Source organism: Stegostoma tigrinum, chromosome 5 (genome assembly GCF_030684315.1).
Source record: "Stegostoma tigrinum isolate sSteTig4 chromosome 5, sSteTig4.hap1, whole genome shotgun sequence".
NCBI classification, from domain to species: Eukaryota; Metazoa; Chordata; class Chondrichthyes; order Orectolobiformes; family Stegostomatidae; genus Stegostoma; species Stegostoma tigrinum.
Window position 1 is genome coordinate 48,739,081 of NC_081358.1, and position 23,920 is coordinate 48,763,000.

The 23,920-nt window shown below is 42.7% G+C and overlaps 1 long non-coding RNA gene across 1 annotated transcript in view; it reads right to left on the reverse strand.

Annotated features, from left to right (window-relative positions):
* The window catches only part of LOC125451488 (uncharacterized), a 206,693-nt gene extending 187,132 nt beyond the window's left edge, over window positions 1-19,561 (reverse strand). The window contains exons 1-2 of the long non-coding RNA XR_009445746.1: window positions 19,322-19,561; window positions 12,927-13,001 (exon numbers count right to left, since the gene is read on the reverse strand). This is a non-coding gene — a long non-coding RNA (uncharacterized LOC125451488). The remainder of the gene's footprint in view (window positions 1-12,926; window positions 13,002-19,321) is intronic.
* Between the last annotated feature and the right edge of the window lie 4,359 nt (window positions 19,562-23,920).

Consider the following 23,920-nt stretch of genomic DNA (forward strand, 5'->3'; position numbering starts at 1 on the left):
AGCTTTTCCAGCAATTTGTGTTTTTCTTCTGATTTACAGCATCTGCCTTTCTTTCAGTTTTTAAAAGACCTTCAGAGTCTGTTCCTAAATGGTGAGTTAAACAATAAAGGAGGATTAATCAAGCAGTCTAAGTATGAGCACAGAATCGCTTAAAAGGATGCAGAAAAAGACTTACAAGAATAACACCAGAACCAGGCAATCCACACCCTGAGTAGTTTCTTTTAAAAAAAACACATTCATGACACATATGCATTGCTGGCTGGGCCAGCTTTTATTACCCATCCCTAATTGTTGTGGATTGACTGGCTTAATTAGGCCATTTGTTAATTAGGCCATTTGAGGTGGCACGGTGGCTCAGTAATTAGCACTGCAGTCTCACAGCACCAGGGACCCAGATTCAACTCCAGCCTCGGGTGACTGTCTGAGTGGAGTTTGCACATTCTCCCTGTGTCTGTGTGGGTTTCCTCCAGGTGCTCCCATTTCCTCCCACAGTCCAAAGATTTGCAGGCTAGGTGGATTGGCCATGCTAAATTCCCTGTAGTGTTCAAATAAAACCAAACACATAAACCTAATCCACTAACAATACATTTTCCATTTAGAAACTTTATGGCCTTGAGGAGATAACATTGAATTCCATAACTTCAGAAATTGACTGGATAATGTTTGTTTCCATTTTTCATATACCGCCACCATACCCCTCCCCACACCACTTTGGCTTTGATTTGTTTGTGTCATTTACTTTGCTCTCGGTATTGAGGACCCATTTCCAAATATCGCTTGTACGTATACACCCTATTTTATATCTCTATTTCTCTTTCATAGCAATGAACAATCCCTTTGTATTTTGCACTGAGACTTCAGACCATCTGTTCCCTCGTCCGTCTGCCTCTGTCAAGAATATTGAAAAGAAATTCCAACTCCCTTTTGTGTTATGAAGATATATTGGATTCGAAAAGATAACTGTTTCTCTGTCCACCGATGCTATCAGACCTGTTGATTTTATCCAGTGTTTTTCTGCGAATCACTCTCCCTTTTTCAGCCTTCACACGTATGATGCTGCTGCATCAGTCAACAGTGATGGATTGGACAATAATCCTTGAATACACAAATAGAAATCATAGAACCTTAATAGGATCCACCATTCATGTTACATTTACTGCCTATGGGAGAAAAGTAAAGCTATTACATATGAAAAATATACCTTGTTTTCTGTGGAGATTTTCCAAATTCCCTAATGTATATTGGAACAAGAGATTGGCAGAATTCTTGGGAAACATGGACAATGGAGATTCAGGCCCATAATTCAAGAGGTTGAAAGTTGTATCTCTGGTAAGACCCTTGCCTGTTCTAATTGCTTGTCACACTCAAATTCCTTCATCTCATTTCAAAACAGAGATCTAAAAGAACAAAGGATATTCCCTCGACACTTAAAATACCAAAGAAGTAAATGTGTGTCATCCCACAAGTGACCTTGCTGTAAACATATCTAATTTTGCTTACAATTCTGCTTTTTAGCTTTAAAGTGCTGTACCCCAACCCTGCTGTAGAGGCATAAAATGCTTGACATGAAAATCTGTGCATCCTGTTTGCTGACCTCAGATATGCCTGAGCCCACCTGAATTCCTGAACCTGAGTCAGCAAAGGTAGGGTTAAAGATAAGGACGCTAGTCCGGAAGTTGTCTAACCAGAATGGATAGAGTCACAGAATGATATTCCACCCTCGCTTATTTGGGAGTTTCATGCCAGTATGGAGCAGACATCTGCGTGACTGCCCAAATGTATTTCATTCATGATCAATCAACCAACAGCCAGTGATCATCTTCACAGGCCAATCAGGTTTTGCCTTCAACGATCCCAAAGCGAGGGGCTAGAGTCAAGCACATTACACCACTCAATAAACGTATACAGTGACTCTCAGTGGTTAACACCGCTGTTTCACAGCGCCAGGAACCTGGGTTCAATACCACCCCCAGGTGACTGTGTGGGGTTTGGGTATTCTCCCCGTGTCAGTGTGGGTTTCAACAGGTGATCCGGTTTCCTCCCAGAGTCCAAAGACATGTGGGTTAGGTGCATTAGCCAAAGGAAATGCAGGGTTACAGAGGTAGAGGGGGGATGCCCTTTGGAGGGCTGGTATGGACTTGATGGGCTGAATGGCCTGCTTTCACACTGTAGAGATTCTATACCTTAATTCCTTGATTCATTAAACCCCTTACACTACAGGGCATCGCTTGCATAGCCATAAGAACGGAAAATGTAACAGTAGAAATGGACCATTTGGCTGATTGAGTCTGTTCTCCTATTCCATGCAGTCATGGCTGATCTGATTATCCTCAACTCCATTACCTTGCCTTTTCCCTATAATTCCCTTGATTCCCTTTTTGTAAAAATGTGTCTGCCTCAGCCTAGATGAATCAAAGTCTACAGCTTCTGGTACTAAGAATTCCATAGATTGACAACCTCTGATGGAAGAAGTTCCTTCTCATCTCTGTTTTAAATGGGTGACTCTAACTCTGAGATTACACCCTCTGGTCCTAGACCCTTCCACAACAGGAAACAAGCACTCAGCATCTACCCTGTCAAACCCCTAAGAATCTTACATAGCACAATAAGGCCAGTTGCCATTTTTCTAAACTCTGTAGAATCTAGGTCCAACCTACTCAACCACTCCTCATAAGAAAATACCTGGGATTAACCGAGTAAACTTCATCCGGACAGCATATGATGCAATATTTTTCTTTAGATACAGGGGCCAAAACTGTTCACAGTAATCAGCTGTGGTTCAACTAGTGCCCTGCACTGATTTGCCAAAACATATCTATTTTTATTCTCCATTACTTTTGAAATAAATGCCAACATTCCATTTGCATTGCCTGTTGCCCACTGAACTTGCATGCTAGCTCTGCGTGATTTCTGGACTACAACACCAAACTCACACTGTGCTGCAACTTTCTGCAGTCTTTGTCCATTTATATCATACTAAATGCCTCCATTCTTCCTGTCAAAGTGCATAACTACATATCTTCCCACACGATATTCTATCTGCCACGTTTTTGCCCACCCACATAACCTGTCTATATCCTTCTACAGACTCTTGGTGCCATCCATGCCACTCATCCTCCCATCCAATTTTGTGTGATCCAAAAACTTGACAATGCTAAATTCACTTCCATCATCTAGATAATGAATGTATACTGATGGCAGTCTGGAAAAGGTGATGACAACGCTGTGCTACACACCCTCTAAGAAGCTGGTAATAATAAATTAGCTAAAAATGCACTTCAAATAAAATTGACCATTACATATTACTTATCATTATGATGAATTAGGGATGAAAGCTGCATACTGACTATAGCGCTTGGTTTTAGTACATAAGTTGAACATATTTGGGCCAGATCAGACAGAATCTGTCTGTGGGAATTTACAAACCACCTCCTCCAGCTACACCTGTGGCAATGTCAATCAGAATAGGATCACTGACTGACTAATCCATTGTATTATAATCCGTACTTCTGGCAAAAGACTCTCAGAAACATGAAAAAAGATGATATTCAAAAGTTACCATGGGTGAGTGGGACAATTCTTATAGAAATTCAACTGATTAATATTGCGAACAATCTTCTAAAATAAGCAAAAACGGGATCAGTTGTTACAGTTATATGTAGCTGTGTGCTAAAGTATTAATTATCCTGTTCAAGTTGATTCTGTCAATGGCTGTAGGTCCATGGGGGCATGTTCCCATTCATGTTAAGACAACTTGTAGCTGACCACAGTTTAATCTTTAGTTGACAAAATTACTGGTACTGCCTGACATTATATCCAGGGTAACTGCTTAGTTCAGAACATTTACCCTGCAGAAAACAAACATTTGATCGAACGGAGCTTGCTTTTGCATGTTATTTCAGAGATATGCACGTTGAAGAGATAGATGAGTACAATATTATTTCAAGAAAATAGGATATGAATTCATCTTCTCCCATTAAAACTGTTGGGAGTTTTTATTAAGAATGCAATGGATTTCAGATCTCAAGCTAGAACAGACAGACTTTGATTCTCACACTGTCATCTTGCACTGTATGACAAAATGTCTTATTTCATTCAAATCATTATTTTTTACAAGTAGCAATTACAGTGATTACTTTGTATTAGTCAATCTGCCCCAGGGTTTAGAGGGCAACACAGTCAGATCGCATTTCTACAGCCGTGCATTTTCATAATTTTTGGTTGGACTGAAAGTTATTATTACAATTTGATAAGCTAAGGAAAATGTATTTGCTCAGTAGACAAAGGATTCCTAAACTTGGTAAGAAACTGGGTTCAGCAAATGTAACAAAGCACAGCTGCAAATGTCTGAACAAAAGAAGCAGGATTTGCAATGTCAGTGGACATAATGTCTATCGCGTTCTCTTATAAATGTTCTCAGCTAATTCACCTTAGTTTTCAAATCATTATCTTGAAAAGGCAGTTGAGTACAAGCAATGTTATTTAGAGCAATTATGGTAGCTAAAAGTACATACCTGAATTTGGAAATTAATTGCTCCGTGTATTAAATTACCTCTGGTATTGATGCATTACTAATTTGTAATTTAGCGGATGGCTTCTGCTGGATAAGGGATGGAGTCAAAATGTGTGAGATGCTACTGTGATAGTCTGCATTATCACCAGAAGCAATGCAATGTCACTTGATCTTGCTCTCTCACTTGCAACCTCGTGGTAAGATGAAGCTCTGGTAAGATGTTTCTTGAATAAATTTGTTGCTCTCCCTACCTCAGCAGACTCTGTCAACATTCTTTAGCAACACAATAAGACCAAGAATATTATAGTTTTGAGTGCAGTAATGCTGAAGACCCCCAATGGAATTATTAACTTTAATTCCCAGCACAGTACCTTACCAAAAGTGTCAAGTCCTCTACCAGCTTCCCACCTTATTCCAAATGATAACACATCATAAGTGTCATACACTGTTAGTCATCATTGAATCAGTGGCTGTAGTTTGAGACCCACTGGAAAGTGAATGGTGTCATACGTCAGCTGAAACATTCAAGTGAATTTTTCACAATATGTGCTGAATTTTACACTGGAGAAAGATGTTACTGGTGGCTCTTTCAGTGCAGCAGCACTAGCTCCTAAGGTGACCATTGCTGGGACTTTTTGGGAAGTCTGTTGTGATAAAGCTAGACTTTGAGGTAAATCTGGAGTCTCACCAGGCCCTGAGGTGTAGGGCAAAGAGTTTGGGAGCTGGGGTTGGTGCATGACATGGGGCTGGGCCCAGCCAGGAGGAGGAAGATGAGGGTGGGAGGACTCTGATTGGCACAGATAAACTGAAAAGAAGGAATAAGTACTCAAGTCTTGCCACCAGCTCACGCTGTGAAAGATAGCAGGGTGGAGGTTAAGCACTGGCCTACCTCCATGCTGGATAAAATCCCAGAGGCAGTGCAGGAGACCATTAAGTGGCTACTTATTGGTCACTTAACTTCATCAATTGATCCACAGGCAGACAAGCCTGATCCCCCGTAGTAGTACTCCAACCACTGGTGGCTTGACACTAGCAGCAGAAATCCAGCATGGTGTCCAATTTTTAAATGTGTCACTTGCATGTCATCCCTGGGGAGGCCCTAAAAATAGCCCCACAAATATTGACAGCATCTTTCCACCATTTTTTTAATAGACAGACGAAAACAAGCAAGGGCTGTTTGTGATACCAAGTGACCTGTGAAGCCCAACGACAGGTTTGTTAAATACAGTATGGTCTACAAGAGCCATCTTAGCCTCATAAATGACAGGACAAATCTGTCACAGGAGGCATTTTCACTTCTACTGGTACGTCTACTGTCCACTACAAATCTGGCTTCTTTCACTGATATTTCTGGAGCACTTATCTTTCCTTCCAGCTCATAAATACAAAAACAGAGAGGTTATGATGGATCCTTTATTAAGCATTTGTTTGTCTTTGCATGGAACATTGTACCCATTCAAACTTTAGGAAAGATGTTAAAACCTGAGTGAAGATGTGGAAAATATTGACGAGAATGAATTTAAGGACGAGGGAGTTCAGTTATGTGAATAGACCAGGCAAGTTCTCCTTCGTGAAGTGAAAACTGCGAGAGATGTTCAAAACCAAGGGGGAGCCAGGCAGTCAGAATCTGTTCTCATTGATAGATGCAGTGAGAATTGCACAAATTTAAGGTGAATAGCAAAAGAACCAAAAATGACATGAGGAAAAACATTATGCAGTAAGTGGTTATGATCTGTAATGTGCTGCCTAGGACTCTGGTGAAGGCAGACTCAGTTGTAGTTATCGAAGGAGAGTTGCATAAGAGCCTTAAAGGAAAACATTTGCAGGTCTGTGGGGAAAAGCCAGCGACTAGTATTCAGTGAGTTCCATTCAGAGAGTTGACATGGACTTCAAAGGCCAAGGGACCTCCTTCTGCCATTCTACCCTCCTCTTCACAAACTAGTGCAAACATCAAATAATCTTGGTGTATAATAAGTAATATAAAAATTGACATACAAGAGCATAATATCATCCTGTCAAAAAGAATTGCATAATGTGAAATAAACTAACACTTCAATAAAGAAAATGTACTGTCTTTCATGGTTTGTTGATCATTGGCAGAAATAAGGCTTGTGATGATCAGGTACAAAATGTGGGAATGTGAGCAGTCATTGACTCAATAGCTCCAAATGTTTAGTAATGTAAAGTTTCAATGCAGGATGAGATCATTGGTCCTGACATGTCAAAAGAAATTGGTGGAAATGACAAATCAAAGGGCAAAACCATGCAAAAAGATTTGAGAGTTCTGTGAAACACATGGCCACATCCTTCATCCACCAAACACAGCAGTGAAGAATCAGTTACTGAGTTTAAAGATACCATTGGCAGCAAAGGACAGGAGAGAGAAGTCCCATGCCAAAGCATTTCATACAGGAATGAAAGAAAACAATTACTTAAGGACAATGATTCCAATTACAGTGAGTATTGGAACAAGGTATGAAAAGATACCAAATGTGTGTCCAAATACTCCTGACATGATGGTTAGAAAGAATTCAATAGTTGAGATAGCAGCATTAGTTAAGCCTGGCATTGCATCTACAATTGCTTGACAAATAACCCGAAGCTAATCTAAAGTTTGCCAAATAATATTTAGTGCAACCCTCAGCACCAAAGGTTGCGCCCTTTTAACAGTCTCAGCAATTGGTAATTTGAGAAGCAATTCCATGCTATGCAACTGGATAAAGACTAACCAAGATAATAAAATGTGAGGCTGGATGAACACAGCAGGCCAAGCAGCATCTCAGGAGCACAAAAGCTGACGTTTCGGGCCTAGACCCTTCATCAGAGAGGGGGATGGGGGGAGGGAACTGGAATAAATAGGGAGAGAGGGGGAGGCGGACCGAAGATGGAGAGTAAAGAAGATAGGTGGAGAAGGTGTGGGTGGGGAGGTAGGGAGGGGATAGGTCAGTCCAGGGAAGACGGACAGGTCAAGGAGGTGGGATGAGGTTAGTAGGTAGCTGGGGGTGCGGCTTGGGGTGGGAGGAAGGGATGGGTGAGAGGAAGAACCGGTTAGGGAGGCAGAGACAGGTTGGACTGGTTTTGGGATGCAGTGGGTGGGGGGGAAGAGCTGGGCTGGTTGTGTGGTGCAGTGGGGGGAGGGGATGAACTGGGCTGGTTTAGGGATGCAGTGGGGGAAGGGGAGATTTTGAAACTGGTGAAGTCCACATTGATACCATATGGCTGCAGGGTTCCCAGGCGGAATATGAGTTGCTGTTCCTGCAACCTTGCAAGGTTGCAGGAACAGCAACTCATATTCCGCCTGGGAACCCTGCAGCCATATGGTATCAATGTGGACTTCACCAGTTTCAAAATCTCCCCTTCCCCCACTGCATCCCTAAACCAGCCCAGTTCATCCCCTCCCCCCACTGCACCACACAACCAGCCCAGCTCTTCCCCCCCACCCACTGCATCCCAAAACCAGTCCAACCTGTCTCTGCCTCCCTAACCGGTTCTTCCTCTCACCCATCCCTTCCTCCCACCCCAAGCCGCACCCCCAGCTACCTACTAACCTCATCCCACCTCCTTGACCTGTCCGTCTTCCCTGGACTGACCTATCCCCTCCCTACCTCCCCACCCACACCTTCTCCACCTATCTTCTTTACTCTCCATCTTCGGTCCGCCTCCCCCTCTCTCCCTATTTATTCCAGTTCCCTCCCCCCATCCCCCTCTCTGATGAAGGGTCTAGGCCCGAAACGTCAGCTTTTGTGCTCCTGAGATGCTGCTTGGCCTGCTGTGTTCATCCAGCCTCACATTTTATTATCTTGGAATCTCCAGCATCTGCAGTTCCCATTATCTCTAAAGACTAACCAAGTTTGCCAAAGATAATAGCTGTGTAAATGGCACTAGGGATGTAAGAAGTTCTGAATTGAGGGGATGTCACATTTTGAAGAATATGATTGTAACCCTGACATCCAAGATGGTGCCAGTGTTCAAGTTCCATTGTTGAAATTATAGTTAGAGTCTATCCAGAGGCAGCAAACCTGTTTCCATTGATTTAACATAAAAACAACTCCACTAATAGGAGGGAAGTTAGCTGAAGTGAGTGCATGTCCATGGATGCAAAATATCTCATGCAGTATCAGGAAATGTCATCCTGTTTAATGAAAGCTACAAAAGACTGCGTTAAGGTGCAACTGGTCTCTAACATTAGATTGGTAGATTGGGAAAAAAAGTGTTGTGAAACATCTCAGTGAAGGTCACAATCATAGAGGAGCTAGATCCTGTAACTGGGGCATGATCATGAATCTGTAAGACCTGTTGGTACAGTCTGGTACTTGGTTCAATCCATCTCCAGTAACAAAGTAGTGATGTCCCACTTGTTCAAAGCATTGTCCACTGTGTGTTCTGATTTTGTTCACCAGAAGACATTTGTAAAGCAAATTGACAGCTCTATAATTGTGCATCATAACACTGAGTTGGGTAACCAGTTCATACACATTATAAACTAAATTACATTCCAGGGATGTGGCCACAATTTTTGTACTGAACTTAACTTGTGTAGTTCAACAGATAGAACTCTGTTATAATACAAGTGGCTGAGGCTGAGAGATGGGCTTAGTATCAAAAGGAAGTGGTGACTGAAACAGTGTGGAGGATTACTGACATCTAACAAGTTATACTTATTTCTCAATCAAGCCTATATTTCTAACCAGATATTGTTGCACCATGCTGCAACCATACCAGGATTCTTCATAGGCACACTTCTCGCTTTCTCTTTTCTTGTCCCTCTCACAGAAGTGGACATGAATATCTGTACGTATTTAATCATGACTTGAAGAGATCATTAAAAGAAGTATTTTTACTTTGCTACATGCTACATGAATGTTTCTTACTGTCTCACACAGATGTCAATGGATAAAAGAAGTATAATCAACCTAAACAGTTAGACTACATTTTCAAGATAAACATTAAAAAGTGACATAATTTAATCGGGATTACGTGTCACTGCATCCCCTTCAGAGAAAGAAAACTATTATATTATGGCATTCACAAAACATTACCACAAAGTTGGCTTGCCTCATTGTAGTAGCTCCTTTATGCCTAGTCTTGAAATTATCTGTATTGCCAGCCGATTTAACCGAGAGGATAAATGCATTATTCAGCAAGGAAAACAGTCTCACAACTCCTGCCATTGACCCATGCCTGCAGCATGAGACAGCAGGGCAACGTCTATAATCTGTGAGCATTCCCTGAGTTCGGGCAATCATTGATTGCACTATTCAGCCTCCACTTCACAATATGTTGTCTCTTTGTCAGCTGGAAAGAAGATTTATTCTCACAATTTCCAGCAACACAGGCCAGTTCCATGTCAGCAAATCCCTTGCTTCAGTGGCACGCTCATAATTAAAGGTGAGAGAGGGCCAATAAGGGAGGCGTTGAGAGTTATAGTTTTAAGAAATTGTGCAAAATGTTAATATGGCCAAAACAAGACATTGTAACTTCAAACAATCATTGACTTTATCACTGTTCAGGAACAACAGGAAGCATAAAAACCTGATGGGGACAAAAAGTTTGCACCTTCTCCCCATGTCTGCATGGGTTTGCTCCAGTTTCCTCGCACAGTCCAAAGATGGGCAGGCTAGGTGGATCGGCCATGCTAAATTGCTCTTAGTATTTTGGGTGTGCAGGTTATAGGGAAATGGGTCTGGGTGGGATGCTTCAAGGGGTGGTGTGGACTTGTTGGGCTGAAGGGCCTATTTCCACACTGTGGGGAATCTCATATTAACTGTGTTTTGTTGTGCTTAATATATTCACATCGGAAAGAAACTGAGCTAGTTAATCCTCAACCATTGCATCCGGTGTGGCTATATCTACATTGGGGAAACCAAGCGGAGGCTTGGGGACCGCTTTGCAGAACACCTCTGCTCGGTTCGCAACAAACAACTGCACCTCCCAGTCGCAAACCATTTCCGCTCCCCCTCCCATTCCTCAGACGACATGTCCATCATGGGCCTCCTGCAGTGCCACAATGATGCCACCCGAAGGTTGCAGGAACAGCAACTCACATTCCGCTTGGGAACCCTGCAGCCCAATGGTATCAATGTGGACTTCACAAGCTTCAAAATCTCCCCTTTCCCCACTGCATCCCAAAACCAGCCCAGTTCTTCCCCTCCACCCACTGCATCCCAAAACCAGCCCAGCTCGTCCCTTCCCCCCACTGCATCCCAAAACCAGCCCAGCTCATCCCCTCCACCCACTGCATCCCAAAACCAGTCCAACCTGTCTCTGCCTCCCTAACCTGTTCTTCCTCTCACCCATCCCTTCCTCCCACCCCAAGCCGCACCTCCATTTCCTACCTACTAACCTCATCCCACCTCCTTGACCTGTCCGTCTTCCCTGGACTGACCTATCCCCTCCCTACCTCCCCACCTATACTCTCCTCTCCACCTATCTTCTTTACTCTCCATCTTCGATCCGCCTCCCCCTCTCTCCCAATTTATTCCAGAACCCTCTCCCCGTCTCCCTCTCTGATGAAGGGTCTAGGCCAGAAACGTCAGCTTTTGTGCTCCTGAGATGCTGCTTGTCCTGCTGTGTTCATCCAGCTCCACACTTTGTTATCTTGACAATCTATGGTGTAGCAGGAAGGCAACAAGAGGTATCAAGAAAGGTTGATGTACTCAGCTAAGATGTCATAGACTCAGAGTCATACAGCACGGAAACAGACCCTTTGGTCCAACCAGCCCATACCGAAAGTGATCCCAAACTAAACTAGTCCCGACTGCCTGGTTCTGTCCCATATCCCTCCAAATCTTTCCTATTCATGTACCTATCCAAATGCCTTTCAAACATTGTTATTATTCCCACATCCACAACTTCTTCAAGAAGTTCATTCTACGTGTGAATCACACTCTGTGTGAAAAATTTGCCCCTTGTGTCTTTTTTAAATCTTTATCCTGTCACCTTAAAAATGAACCTTTAGTCTTGAAATCCCCCATCCTAGTGAAAAGACAACAACCATTAACTCTATCTATACCCCTCACTATTTTATATACTTCCGTAAGGTTGCCGGTCAAACCTCCGACACTGCAGTAAAAAAAAACCCAGCTTAACCAGCCTTTCTTGATAACTCAAACCTTTCATAACTGGAAACATTCTGGTAAATCTCTTCCAGACCCTCTCCAGCTTAATAATGTCCTTTCTGTAACTAGATGACCAGAACTGGACACAGTATCCCAGAAGAGGTCTAACCAATGTCCTGTATGACCTCAACATGACGTACCAACTTCTATACTCAAAGGACTGAGCAATGAAGGCAAGTGTGCTGAATGGATTTTTAATCACTCTGTCTATATTTGATGCAAACTTTAAAGAATTGTGTACCTGAACCCCTGGGTCCCTCTGTTCTACAACACTACCCCAAGCCCTACCCTTGATTGTATAAGCCCTACCATTGTTTGTTGTACCAAAATATAAGTCATACCAATATAACATTTTCTTCCACTTCATGGTCTAGTTGGCCGTTGACAAGGTGATAGAGAGAGAATTATTGGGTAATTATGCTCAAAGTTCTATCCCTGTCTCAAAACACATTAAAATTTCCTGGAATTGGCAATACCCAACTTGCCTCCTCCTGCTGCAAGCAGATACAATGAGGGGACAAAATTTGTTAGAAACTCGTTGCCCTTCTGGCTGCAGGTACAGAATGCCTCTGGGAAGGGGCTTTCAGACCCGTATGATGCAGGTCAGACCAGCTCATTCAATATAGGTCACAAATCATTGGAGTTTAAAATAGTTCAATTAAAGGACCTTGCTTGTAATATACAACAACATCATGTAAATAAAAATGTTATAGTCAGATTTCAAAATCTTTGAAGTTCTTTTACAAAATTTGCTCAAACATTTATAAAATATCCATGAACATTTTTTTTGAAAAATGACTTTGTAGTTTTGTTTAAGTTTTATAGGTCATATGGGAAACCCAGCAAGAGCTTGAAGAGGTGATTAAAGTCTTAGACACAGAAATGTTTGTGAATGTTATTTATTTGGAACTCCAGAAGGCATTTGATGAAGTTCCTCGTAAGAAACTGGTAACTAATTTTGGAGCTCAAGCAAGTGAAGGCAACTATTGACCTCATTAGGAAATTGGCTGAATAGAAGAGAAGGAGAGTAGGGATAATTTTCAGGTACACCAACTAGCAGAGGGTGACTCCTCATATCCCACAAGGATCTGTGTTTGAATCTCAAATGTTCACCATATATAAAACACAAAACCCATGTCAAAATCTGTGCATGGTACAAAGATAGGCTGCATTGTAAGCTGGGTGGATGTAAATATGTAATTATACAGGTCTATTCATAAGTTAAGTGACTAAACAAAACTGTGGTAAATAGATTTCAGTGTAGGCAAATGAGAAGTTATCCATTTTGAACTTACCTTTGTATCTAGAGGAGTCGATATGTTGAGTAGAATCTTCCCAGGCCTTAAATGTTCTTGGTTGTGGTGATGAATCTGGGATAAATGTATAAGAAAACAAAAGAGAATTTTCTTGAAGTTGCGAAATGAGTCCCATTTTCCATCTAAGTTCCCGATGTAAGAAAAGAGATCATTTCATTAGAGGCAGTTCAGCGAAGGTTCACAAGGATACTCCCTGGTATGCAGGGATTGTCTTATGAGCAAGGGCTAAACAGGTTGGGACTCTACTCTCTTTAGAAGAATGAGATGTAATCTCATTGAAATATACAAGATTCTCAAGGGGCTTGACAGTGTAAATACTGAGACTGTTTCCCCCTTTGACAGAATCTAGGACAAAGGATCATAATTGCAGAATAAAGGGATTCCAATTTAAGATTTCTCTTGGGAGTTGAGTGCCTTTGGAGTTCCTTGAAACAGAGAGCTGAGGGGGCAGAAGTCTTGTGTATGTTTAAGGCTTGGATAGATTGATTCTTGATCAGTAGGTTACAGAGAAAATGCAGGAAATTTGTAGTTCAGGTTGAGGTTCTGGATGTGAGTTTGCTCGCTGAGCTGGAAGGTTAGTTTTCAGATATTTCATCACCTTTCTTTTATTTGAAAAAATATACTTTATTCATAAGATGTACAAAAAAAAACATATTTACACACCTACCCAGTCATGCAAGCCGCTCCGGGTTACCCAGGGGGTACATACACCAACTAAAGGAAAAAAAACAAAGAAGGAAAAGACAAAGCAAAGAAAATACCCCGGCAGTCGTCACCCCGCACAGTCCCAGTTGGCCTCCTGACCAGTTGGGGAAGGCGCCAGCTGGGCGCAGTTACCAGATAGGGCCCATTTTTCCATTCTGGACGAGGGGTTTCATACGGTGGTCTTTCCACACCGCGCCTTGGTGGCGGCTGCCCCAAGCTTTAGCGCGTCCCTCAGCACGTAGTCCTGGACCTTGGAGTGCGCCAGTCTGCAACACTCGGTCGGGGTCAGTTCTTTCAGCTGGCAGACCAGCAAGTTCCGGGCAGACCAAAGAGTGTCTTTCACCGCATTGATGGTGCTCCAGGCGCAGTTGATGTTGGTCTTGGTGTGCGTCCCGGGAAACAGCCCGTAGAGCACGGAGTCCCGTGTCACGGAGTTGCTCGGCACGAACCTCGACAAATACCACTGCATCCCCCTCCAGACCTCCTGCGCATAGGCACATCCAGAAGGAGGTGATCGACAGTCTCGTCCCCCCCTGCAGCCGCCTTGAGGGCAGTGTGCGGTGGCGCAGAGATTCCGGGCATGCATAAAGGATCTCACTGGCAGAGCCCCTCTCACCGCCAGCCAAGCAATGTTCTTGTGCTTGTTTGAAAGTTCTGGCGATGAGGCATTCTGCCAAACGATTTTGGCAGTCTGCATGGGGAACCACACGACGGGATCCACCCTCTCCTTTTCCCGAAGGGTCCTGAGGATACTACGTGCTGACCACTGCCTGACAGCCTTGTGGTCAAAGGTGTTTCCTTTCAAAAATTTCTCCACGAAGGACAGGTGGTGTGTTGGATCTGCTTCTACGGACTACCAAAAATTCACAAACCAGGAGCCCCCCTCAGACCCATAGTGTCTCTACCTGGAACACCAACACACAGATTAGCCAAGGAACTACACCAAAGACTAAAACACCTAGTAGAAGACTCCCACCACGCCATTCACTCCACCCAAGAATTCCTGAACACCATCAAAGACACCAAGATAGAAGAGGATGAAGTAATGGTCTCCTTTGATGTAACAGCCCTGTTCACATCCATCAACATCAACCTGGCCAAGGAAACACTGACTGCACTATTAGAAGAACCGAAGACACATACACCAGACACCACCAACCTCATCAGCAAGGACAGCATCAAGCTAGTGGACCTATGGCTTACCACCCACTTCACTTTCAATAACAAAACCTACAGACAAACCAACGGTACACCCATGGGATCTCCGATATCAGGGTTCTTAGCAGAGGCAGTAATGCAGAGACTCGAACAAACAGCTCTGCCAATCATCCAACCCAAACTTTGGATCCGCTATGTGGATGACACCTTTGTCATCACTAAACAAAACAAATTAGAGGAAACCTTCAAGACCATCAATAATACCGTTACTGGCATAACATTCTCAAAAGAGGAGGAAAACAACAACAAACTGCCATTCCTAGATGTCACAGTAGAGCGAACAGTCAATGGGGAACTTCAAACCAGTGTCTACAGGAAAACAACACATACGGACCAAATACTGAACTACAGGAGCAACCATCCCAACACCCACAAACAAAGCTGCATTAGAACATTATTCCAACGAGTCACCACACACTGTAGCACAGAGGAACTACGAAGAGCAGAAGAAAATCACCTATACAGCGTATTCAAAAAGAACGGGTACCCTAGTCCGCCGATTTCTCAGCAACAAACCCAAACAAACAGACAAAATGGGCCCAGAAACCGTAACCACTCTCCCCTACATCAAAGACATTTCCGAAATGACTGCCAGACTACTCGGACCCCTTGGCATCAGGGTAGCCCACAAACCCACCAACACACTAAAACAGCAGCTAATGAACTTAAAAGACCCTATACAGACAACAAACAAAACAAACGTCATCTACAAAATACCTTGCAAGAACTGTGACAAACACTACATTGGATAAACAGGCAGGAAGCTAGCCACCAGAATACATGAACATCAACTAGCCACAAAACGACATGACTCACTATCACTCGTATCCTTACATACAGATGAGGAAGGACACCACTTTGATTGGGACAACACATCCATCCTAGGACAAGCCAAACAGAGACACGCACGAGAATTCCTAGAAACATGGCATTCCAACCGGAACTCCATCAACAAACACATTGATTTGAAGCCAATCTACCATCCCCTGAGAAAAAGAACAGGAAACGACATCACCAACACAGGAAATGACATCACCAACCCAAGGCAACCTAAACAGATAAATAGAAAGCGGGACATAACACCAGCGCTTTGTCGGCGGCTCACTGATGATCGTACCTAGATTGGTGACGAAACGTCTGAAAACTAACCTTCCAGCTCAGTGAGCAAACTCACATCCAGAATGCAGGAAAGTGCATGCGAAAATTTGGTATTTGGGATCCCAGCCTGCTAGATAGAAACCAGATTCTGCAAAATCCCATGAAAGCCAGAGTGGATTCCTAGCATTTCCAGCTCTTTGCTTGTTCCTCTAGACCTCCATCTTGGACTCCCAGCACCAACACCCCTGATGAACCAATATGAACCTTCATGAGAGGTGGGTGTAGTAACAGGGATAGACTGGATGCAAGGTGCGATAGAAATGATTATGGCAGATTGAAAAAGGGCTTTGATCTTCTTCCTGCAATATGGTGCATTTCTGTACAATGTGGAAATCACATTGTCTTGAGTGACAACCTCAAAACTTCTGGCATGGTGTGGTGTCATGGCATAACCTGGTAAACCTGGGGGAAGAGATGTCCCTCCTCTGTCCCCACCACACTGCCCACCGTAGCCTGCAGGAGCCTGTCCACAAAGTGAGGCACCAATTTTCCCTTATCTGGTATGACTGGGGCAAAAGTCATTCACTCTGCAGGATGGCTCTGGACTGACTGTGCTTGATGAAGTGCACAAAGGCCTTTTAAAGATAGCATTAACATCAAGGATCGCCGTGTGTGCCAGGATATCCCAGCAGCAGCTAATATTTCCAGCTAGGTGTGTTTGAAATCAGGGGTTAGTTCAGCCGTGATCATAAATGGTCACAGATGGTTGACAGGTTAAGTGACCTACTTGTGTTTCTGCATCTCTATGTTCTGCTCCATCGGTCAGTAGGTTCCACACTTTGTAAAAATAATTTATTACTATTTAGCCCTAATTTCTTTAAGTTAATTTTGAAATGCTTTCTTTAACCACTGCAGATGACACCACAGTGCTATTTGAAAGTGAATTCGGGGATTTTGCCGAAACAATGGCAAAGAAGTGGTCATATATTTCCAAGACAAGATGATGTTTGACTTATGCAGAAATTGCTGGCAGTGTTTTTTGTAAGTACCTGTTCTTCCACGTGACAGAAACCACAAGCCTGGAAGGTTCTTTCACCTGGTTTACTTGTCAATGATACAAGTGCCACTGGGCTTCAGTAGTGGAGGAAGTCAATGCTGAAGGCAGTGTGTGGGGTGCCAATCATCAGACTGTTTTGTCGGAATGAAGTCATGCATCTCAAGTGTTGTTGGTTGCTTATCATCCTGATAAGTGTGGAGCTATCCAGCACATTCCTGACGTGTGCCATGTAGATAGCTTTGAGGAGAGCCATTTGCCTCAACTCCCACCCCACTGTCCCATTCTTATAGTCACAGCATTTATACAGCTGGTCCAGTTAAATATCTGATCAACCATAACCTTCAGGATGGTCATGGTATGGGAATTCAGTGTTGGCAATGCTGTTGAATGCCAACAATGGGGGATTAAAATCTCTAATTGGATATGGTTATTGCCTGGCACTTTTGTGACAGATAACAAAAACAGACACGTAGCCCTTTTGTTAAAAACTCTAAAATCTGGAGTTTAGTATTCTTTGAACTTCTTAAAGCTTGAAATGATTCTCACTGGACCTCTCAATAAAACACCAGTAGCAATTTCCAGGTTCTTAATGGATATGCTAGATTGAGGGGTCACAGTGCTCCTTGGGCTTGATTTCTGTTTAGGTTTGGGATTATGACATCGGGATCAAATGTAAGTCCTGACCCTGCACCATGTCAGGAGTAATCAGCCACCATGATTTTTGACAAACCTAGCGGACAGAGGGTGTTCTGCGACACTGCTCATCAACCAAGATGGGAGTTCCTAAAAGAGAGAAGGAGGGGGCGTCACCTTAAAAATGCTCACTAACACCAGATTTAAACAAAAAATGGGTTTAAAGACAGGCATAACATCCAGGTCATGATCACAGTGGGATAACATTTTCATTGGCCACAGCAACGGCCTGAAAGCCTTGGTACTGATCTTCCCATCCCTCACATGAATCCCACCTCATTTTACTGGCAGGGGGGCACAGATCTTCATGGTGTCCTTAAATATGTCAATTGACTGCCTACTGTAGCCAACCAGCCTCCCCAAAATAAAATGGTTTGGTTGTGGCAAACTGACATGGTAACTAGCCAGCAGTATGAATTCCAGCCTGCCCACGTTTATTCCTTGGTCTTCGATAATCCTGCTCCTCATATCAGAGCAATGTTGTAATAAATTAATCAACTTGTTTTCTGATTTCCAAGTCGGGCAATAAACCATGAAAATGCTTGACTGTGATTTTACTATCAAGATATGCAGTTCATTTTGGTACTGTACTATATATTGGCCCTTGAGCTATATGGGGCTCATTTTTGAAAGTAGAGTCACAGGTAGACAGGAATAGTGAAGAAGGCATTTGGTATGCTTGCCTTTATTGGTCAGCGTATTGAGTATAGGAGTTGGGAGGTCATGTTGAAGCTGTGCAGGACATTGGCTCGGCCACTATTAGAATATCGTGTGCAATTCTGGCCTCCCTGCTATAGGATGTTTTGAAAGCTGAAATGGCTCAGAAAATATTTCCAAGAATTTTGCCAGGCTGGAGAGTATAGCAAGAGGCTGAATAGACTGTGGTTATTTTCCCTGGAGCATTGGAGGTTGAGGGGTGACCTTATGGACGTTTATAAAATCATGTGGGCATGGATAGGGGGTGAATAATCAAGGACTTTTCCCCGGGGAAGGGGAGTCCAAAACTAGAGGGCATGGGTGAGTGGGGAAAGATTTAAAAGGGACCTAAGGGGCAATATTTTCATGCAGAGGATGGTGCACATGGAATGAGCTGCCAGAGGATGTAGTGGAGGCTGGTACTATTGCAACATTCGAAAAGCAACTGGATGGCTAAATGAAAAGGAAGAGATAAGAGGGATATGGGCCAAATGCTGGCAGATGGGACTAGATTTCTGGTTGGTATGGACAATTTGGACCAAAGGGTTTGTTTCTGTGCTGTCCAACTCTATAACTCTATGACTTTGTAGCATGATATGCTCTGAGGAGATACCGAGTACATTAACGAAGATAGTAATGTACCTTCACACAATGTCGCTCTCTTGTACAACATTGTTATAACACACAGTAGGATGCACTCCCATACAGATGGTGTTTTCCATACTTCAACAAGCTCTGTAATTATTCTGAATTAGCTGCAATGCCTAGAATATTATGGGCCTGCCTTAAAGGAATGAGCTTCCCAGGCTGATTGTGAAAGCAGGCCACAAACAGTGAAATGTTGCTGCTTCAAACTGAATGAAATTGTGACTGAATATGAAAATACTTCTAAAAATTTGATACTTACAAATCTGCCACACACCCTGTTTTCAGAAAAGCAGTTTTTGAGGTTTATCTTGTCAGACAGTCACAGCTATGCAAATCCACCTCCTAATTCAGCAGTGTTCCAGAAAGATGGATTTTATTTGCATTACAGAGTCCAAATTTTCTTCAACTGTTTCAGGTTTGCATGACATTTGACTGAAATTCTGAAGCGGCATTTGTTTCACACAGTGACACCAATATGAGATGTAAAAACATCAATTTAATTTCCAGTCAAGCAGCACCTAATCTGTCATCAGCTCTGTCTCACAGTGTAAAGGAGCCTTGAGTGAGGGAAGCACACAGTTTACATCATGGAGTAATTGTTTGACAGGATTGCTTTTAAATTTTGTGTTATGCCAATCTAAATTGGATAAGAAAATGTCTGGTTGTAAAGAGTTGTTGACTGGGAGTGGCGGAGACAGTTTGGCATGTACAGGAGCGAAAAAAAAGCCATTAATGATAGAAATCTCAAAGAGATAACACTCTGCAAATCAGGCAGTGTCTGTGAAAAAAATAGGGTCAGCACTTTGTCGGAACAAAAATATCACCACGTCTGTTCTCTCCTTGTCTCCTGCACGTTCTGTATTTTTGTTTCACTCCAATGTGGGCAATGATAAAAGTGCCACAGCTCAGTAGCACCTTATATAATTAACCCAACTACCTGCATACCAATCTTCCCTCATTCCACACAGATTAGCTAACGTTAGCTTCCTTCTACTGTGTTTCATTTTCTTTCAAACTTACATCCTTACCAAGAAGCTGTCACTTTGTAAAATGTAACTATCCTTAATTTTCCCAGAACAAATTGATACTTGATCAAGAATTGATAAAACAATAAACCCAGGTAGAAACATACCTGCTGGTTTCAAACATACTCTCCAGGCACAATCATTTGGATTAATAATCCATTCATACTCAAATTTGAGGAAGTTGGCAGTGTCAGAATTTCCAGGGTTTGCAAATTTAAATAACGTCAGCAGGACAAAGGAAAGGGTATCTTGGGAAATTAAGAAAAAGAAAAAAGTTTTGTCTTTATATAGCACCTTTCAAATGTCCAAAGGCCTTTGCAGCTAATGAAGCACCTTTGAAGCACAATTGTATGTTTTATTTTGTGCCATTTCTAAGTCTTCAGTCAACTCTTAGTACAATTCTAAAAATGTAACAGATTGAGATTGAATGCTGCTCAAGCAACCAAATGCCTTGGGATTTGGCCTGCGGATTTGACGGGTGGTACAGGCATATTGGGAAGCAAATGTGTGGAAGTGTAATACATCGTCACACAGCGCATAGTATTAATCATATAATCTCTACAGTGCAAAAGAAACCAATCAATCCATTAAATCTGCACCAGCAACCAAAGAGCATCCCACCCAGTTACCATAACTTCTAATCTATATAACCTGCAGATCCTTGGACAATAAGATCCACTAAGGATAACTTAGCATGGCCAATCCACCTAATCTGCACATCTCTGGATTGTGCAGGAAACCAGAGCATCAGATGGCAAACGACACAGACATGGGGAGACCTTGCAAAGTCCACACAGTCACCCAAGGGTGTAACTGAACATAGATCCCTGGCACTGAGAAACACCACTGCTGGACAGTGAGCCACTGTGCCACATCATGAATCATGCATAGAAGCAAGTCTCCAGAGAAACAAATGAAGTATGAAGCTACTTTCAATCTAAAGAGCTGGTGGTGGAACATAGATTCAGCCGTTTTAGGTTGTCACAGTAATCTTTTAAATCTTGCCTGCATCCCAATTTATGGCCTTCCAGAACCAGGAATTTGAGAGATGCTATTGTTTGGAAGTCAAACTGTTATAAAACAAAATTTCAACATTCTGTTTTTTTTTGTTAATTAATTAATGGGATGTAGGCATTGCTGGATTAGCCAGCATTTATTGCCTATCTCTAACCACATTGCTGTGGGTCTGGAGTCACATGTGGGTCAGACCAGGCTAGGATGGCAGATTCCCTTCCCTGAAGGCCATTAGTGAACTAGATGGGTTTTCCTGTCAATTGATTCATGGGGGTGACATGGCAGTTCAGTGGTTAGCACCACTGCCTCACAACACCAATGACCCAGGGTTCAATTCCACACTTGGATGACCATCTATGTAGAGTTTGCACATTCTTCTGTGTCTGTGTGGGTTTCCTCCAGGTGCTCTGGTTTTCTCCCAAAGTCCAAAGTTGTGCAGACAATGTGGATTGGCCATGTTAAATCGCCCATGGTGTTCATGGATGGGTAGATTAGGTGAGTTATAGGGAGATGGGTCAGTGTGGTCTTGTTGGGCCAAAGGGCCTGTTTCCACACTGGAGAGATTCTATGATTGAACTCTTAATTCCATTTTTTTAATTGAATTCAATTCAATCTGCTGAGGCAGATTGCTAGAACATTACCTGAGTCTCTGGATTAACAGTCTAGCCATAATACCACCGGGCCGTCTCCTCCCTCGTTTAATTTGGTAGGCCTTTACTGTTCACTCCAGCTTCTCTACAATCAATGGGCAATAGGAAGCATCCTTTCTGGAGGTGCTGCTGTTTTGAGTAGATCCAGTAAAGTAATACCTGAGGTAATTGTTCCTTCTGCAGTGATAACCATTACTATCGCCATGGTGCAGAAGGCTTTCAGTCAAAGCACTTGTAAAGAAGTCACAAAGTTCATATAACATCTAAATGTGTATGATGTCTGAATCTGCCCATATGATGGCACTGTAATCATTACAATAAACTGCCTTCCCTGCCCCACAGTGTAAACTCAGAGATATAGAGATTGCTCAATACTTTGGAACAGGTGGTAATCAGAGCTTGTTTGATAGCTCTCAGCTCAAAACTGTCAGACAACAAGCCCAGGCACAGCTGATGCAGTTAAGTTGCTTGGATTTTCTTTTCTCAAAAAGGATATGGTCCTAGTCTTTTTCTTAATGCTGCTGTTATCCAGTAGAGCCCATAGTTAACATTGAAAGAATTAACACCATGATCCTGAATTTCAGCTGAAGTCAGCATGAGTGGTTAGAATGGATATTTTGAAGATGCGACACTGATCACCAACATCCATCACTGTCTTTATCTGCCTTGGCTATAACTTACAATCTCTAATTTCTCCCTGCCACATCTGAAAGGCAGTAGCTCTGATAGTGCAATACTCCCTCAGTTCTCCACTGGAAAGTCAGTGTTGATTGTTATACATAAGCCCTGGAATGATACTTAAACTGGGAATTTCAGAGGGAAATGGAAATGAGCCGCAGCTGGCACTGGCATATGTCAGGACATATGTTGGTTCATTGAAATCTTTACTCATTCTATTTGGTTCAACATCTTCCTTGTTGAAGTAAAAATTACTCTCCTATTACATAATATTTGCCCAGGAAAGAAATTAAACATGATGCCTAGTTCAGAGTTGACCAGTGGCATGGCAGATCAGTGCTTAGCACTGCTGCCTCACAGCATTAGGGACCTGGGAGACTATCTGAATGGAGTTTGCACATTGTCCCTGTTTCTTCCTTCCACAGCCCAAAAGTGTGCAGGTAAGGTGGATTTTTCTGATGAAGGGTCTAGGCCTGAAACATCAGCTTTTGTGGTCCTAAGATGCTGCTTGGCCTGCTGTGTTCATCCAGCTCCGCACTTTGCTATATTGGATTCTCCAGCATCTGCAGTTCCCATTCTCTCAGGTAAGGTGGATTGGATTTGCTAAATTGTCCCATAGTGCCCAGAAATGTGCAAGTTAGGTGTTAAATGCAGAATTACAGGGATAGAATAAGATGCTCTTTGGAAGGTTGGTGTTGACTCAATGGGCTGAATGACCTCTTTCCAAACTTTAAGGATTCTATGACACATAAATTCTACCCTAGCACAAAGTCTGATGACCGTAAGTCCATGCTGCACCCACATGTACCATTCAAACCTAATCAAGGAAGAATTTATTCAAGGGTTAACTAATTTAACAAGGTGAACAACAACATGAAGATCTCAGGAAGTAACAACAGATTGACAGGGGTTGTAATTAATTATGCAGGAATTCAGCAAAATAGGCAGGATAGCTTGTTACCAAGATTTTTGCCAGCAACATTAACAGGACAAGAACCTTCGTACTAATGTTTTCCCCAAATCCCATATCAGTAACATTGAGCATTGGACCTGCTGAACTCAAATTCTGCGGTTTAGATAAGAGTAGGTCTTTCTTCAACACCAACCTTTGCATGAATTGAATAGGAGTTAGAGGACAGAACAACAGCTTAGTGTAGGTTAGACGGGCTTGAGATCGGTATGACAGGTCGGCACAACATCGAGGGCCGAAGGGCCTGTACAGTGCTGTAATGTTCTTATCTATGTTCTTAGTTCTGAGTGGAATCTATGAATCATCGCATGTTTTATGGCTACAGCAAGGCCAGTTTTGAACTTAGTGCAGGTATGTACATTATCCTATGTGATCAGGAGACCAAGCTGGAGATGGTAAATGAGTGGCTCAAATCCAGGAGTAAGTGACGTGGTTAGGGGAGACACAAAATAGCTTTGTATTTCAAGGCTCTCTTCTAGACAATCGAAGGAAAAATTAATATGATATTCCAGTATGTCAAA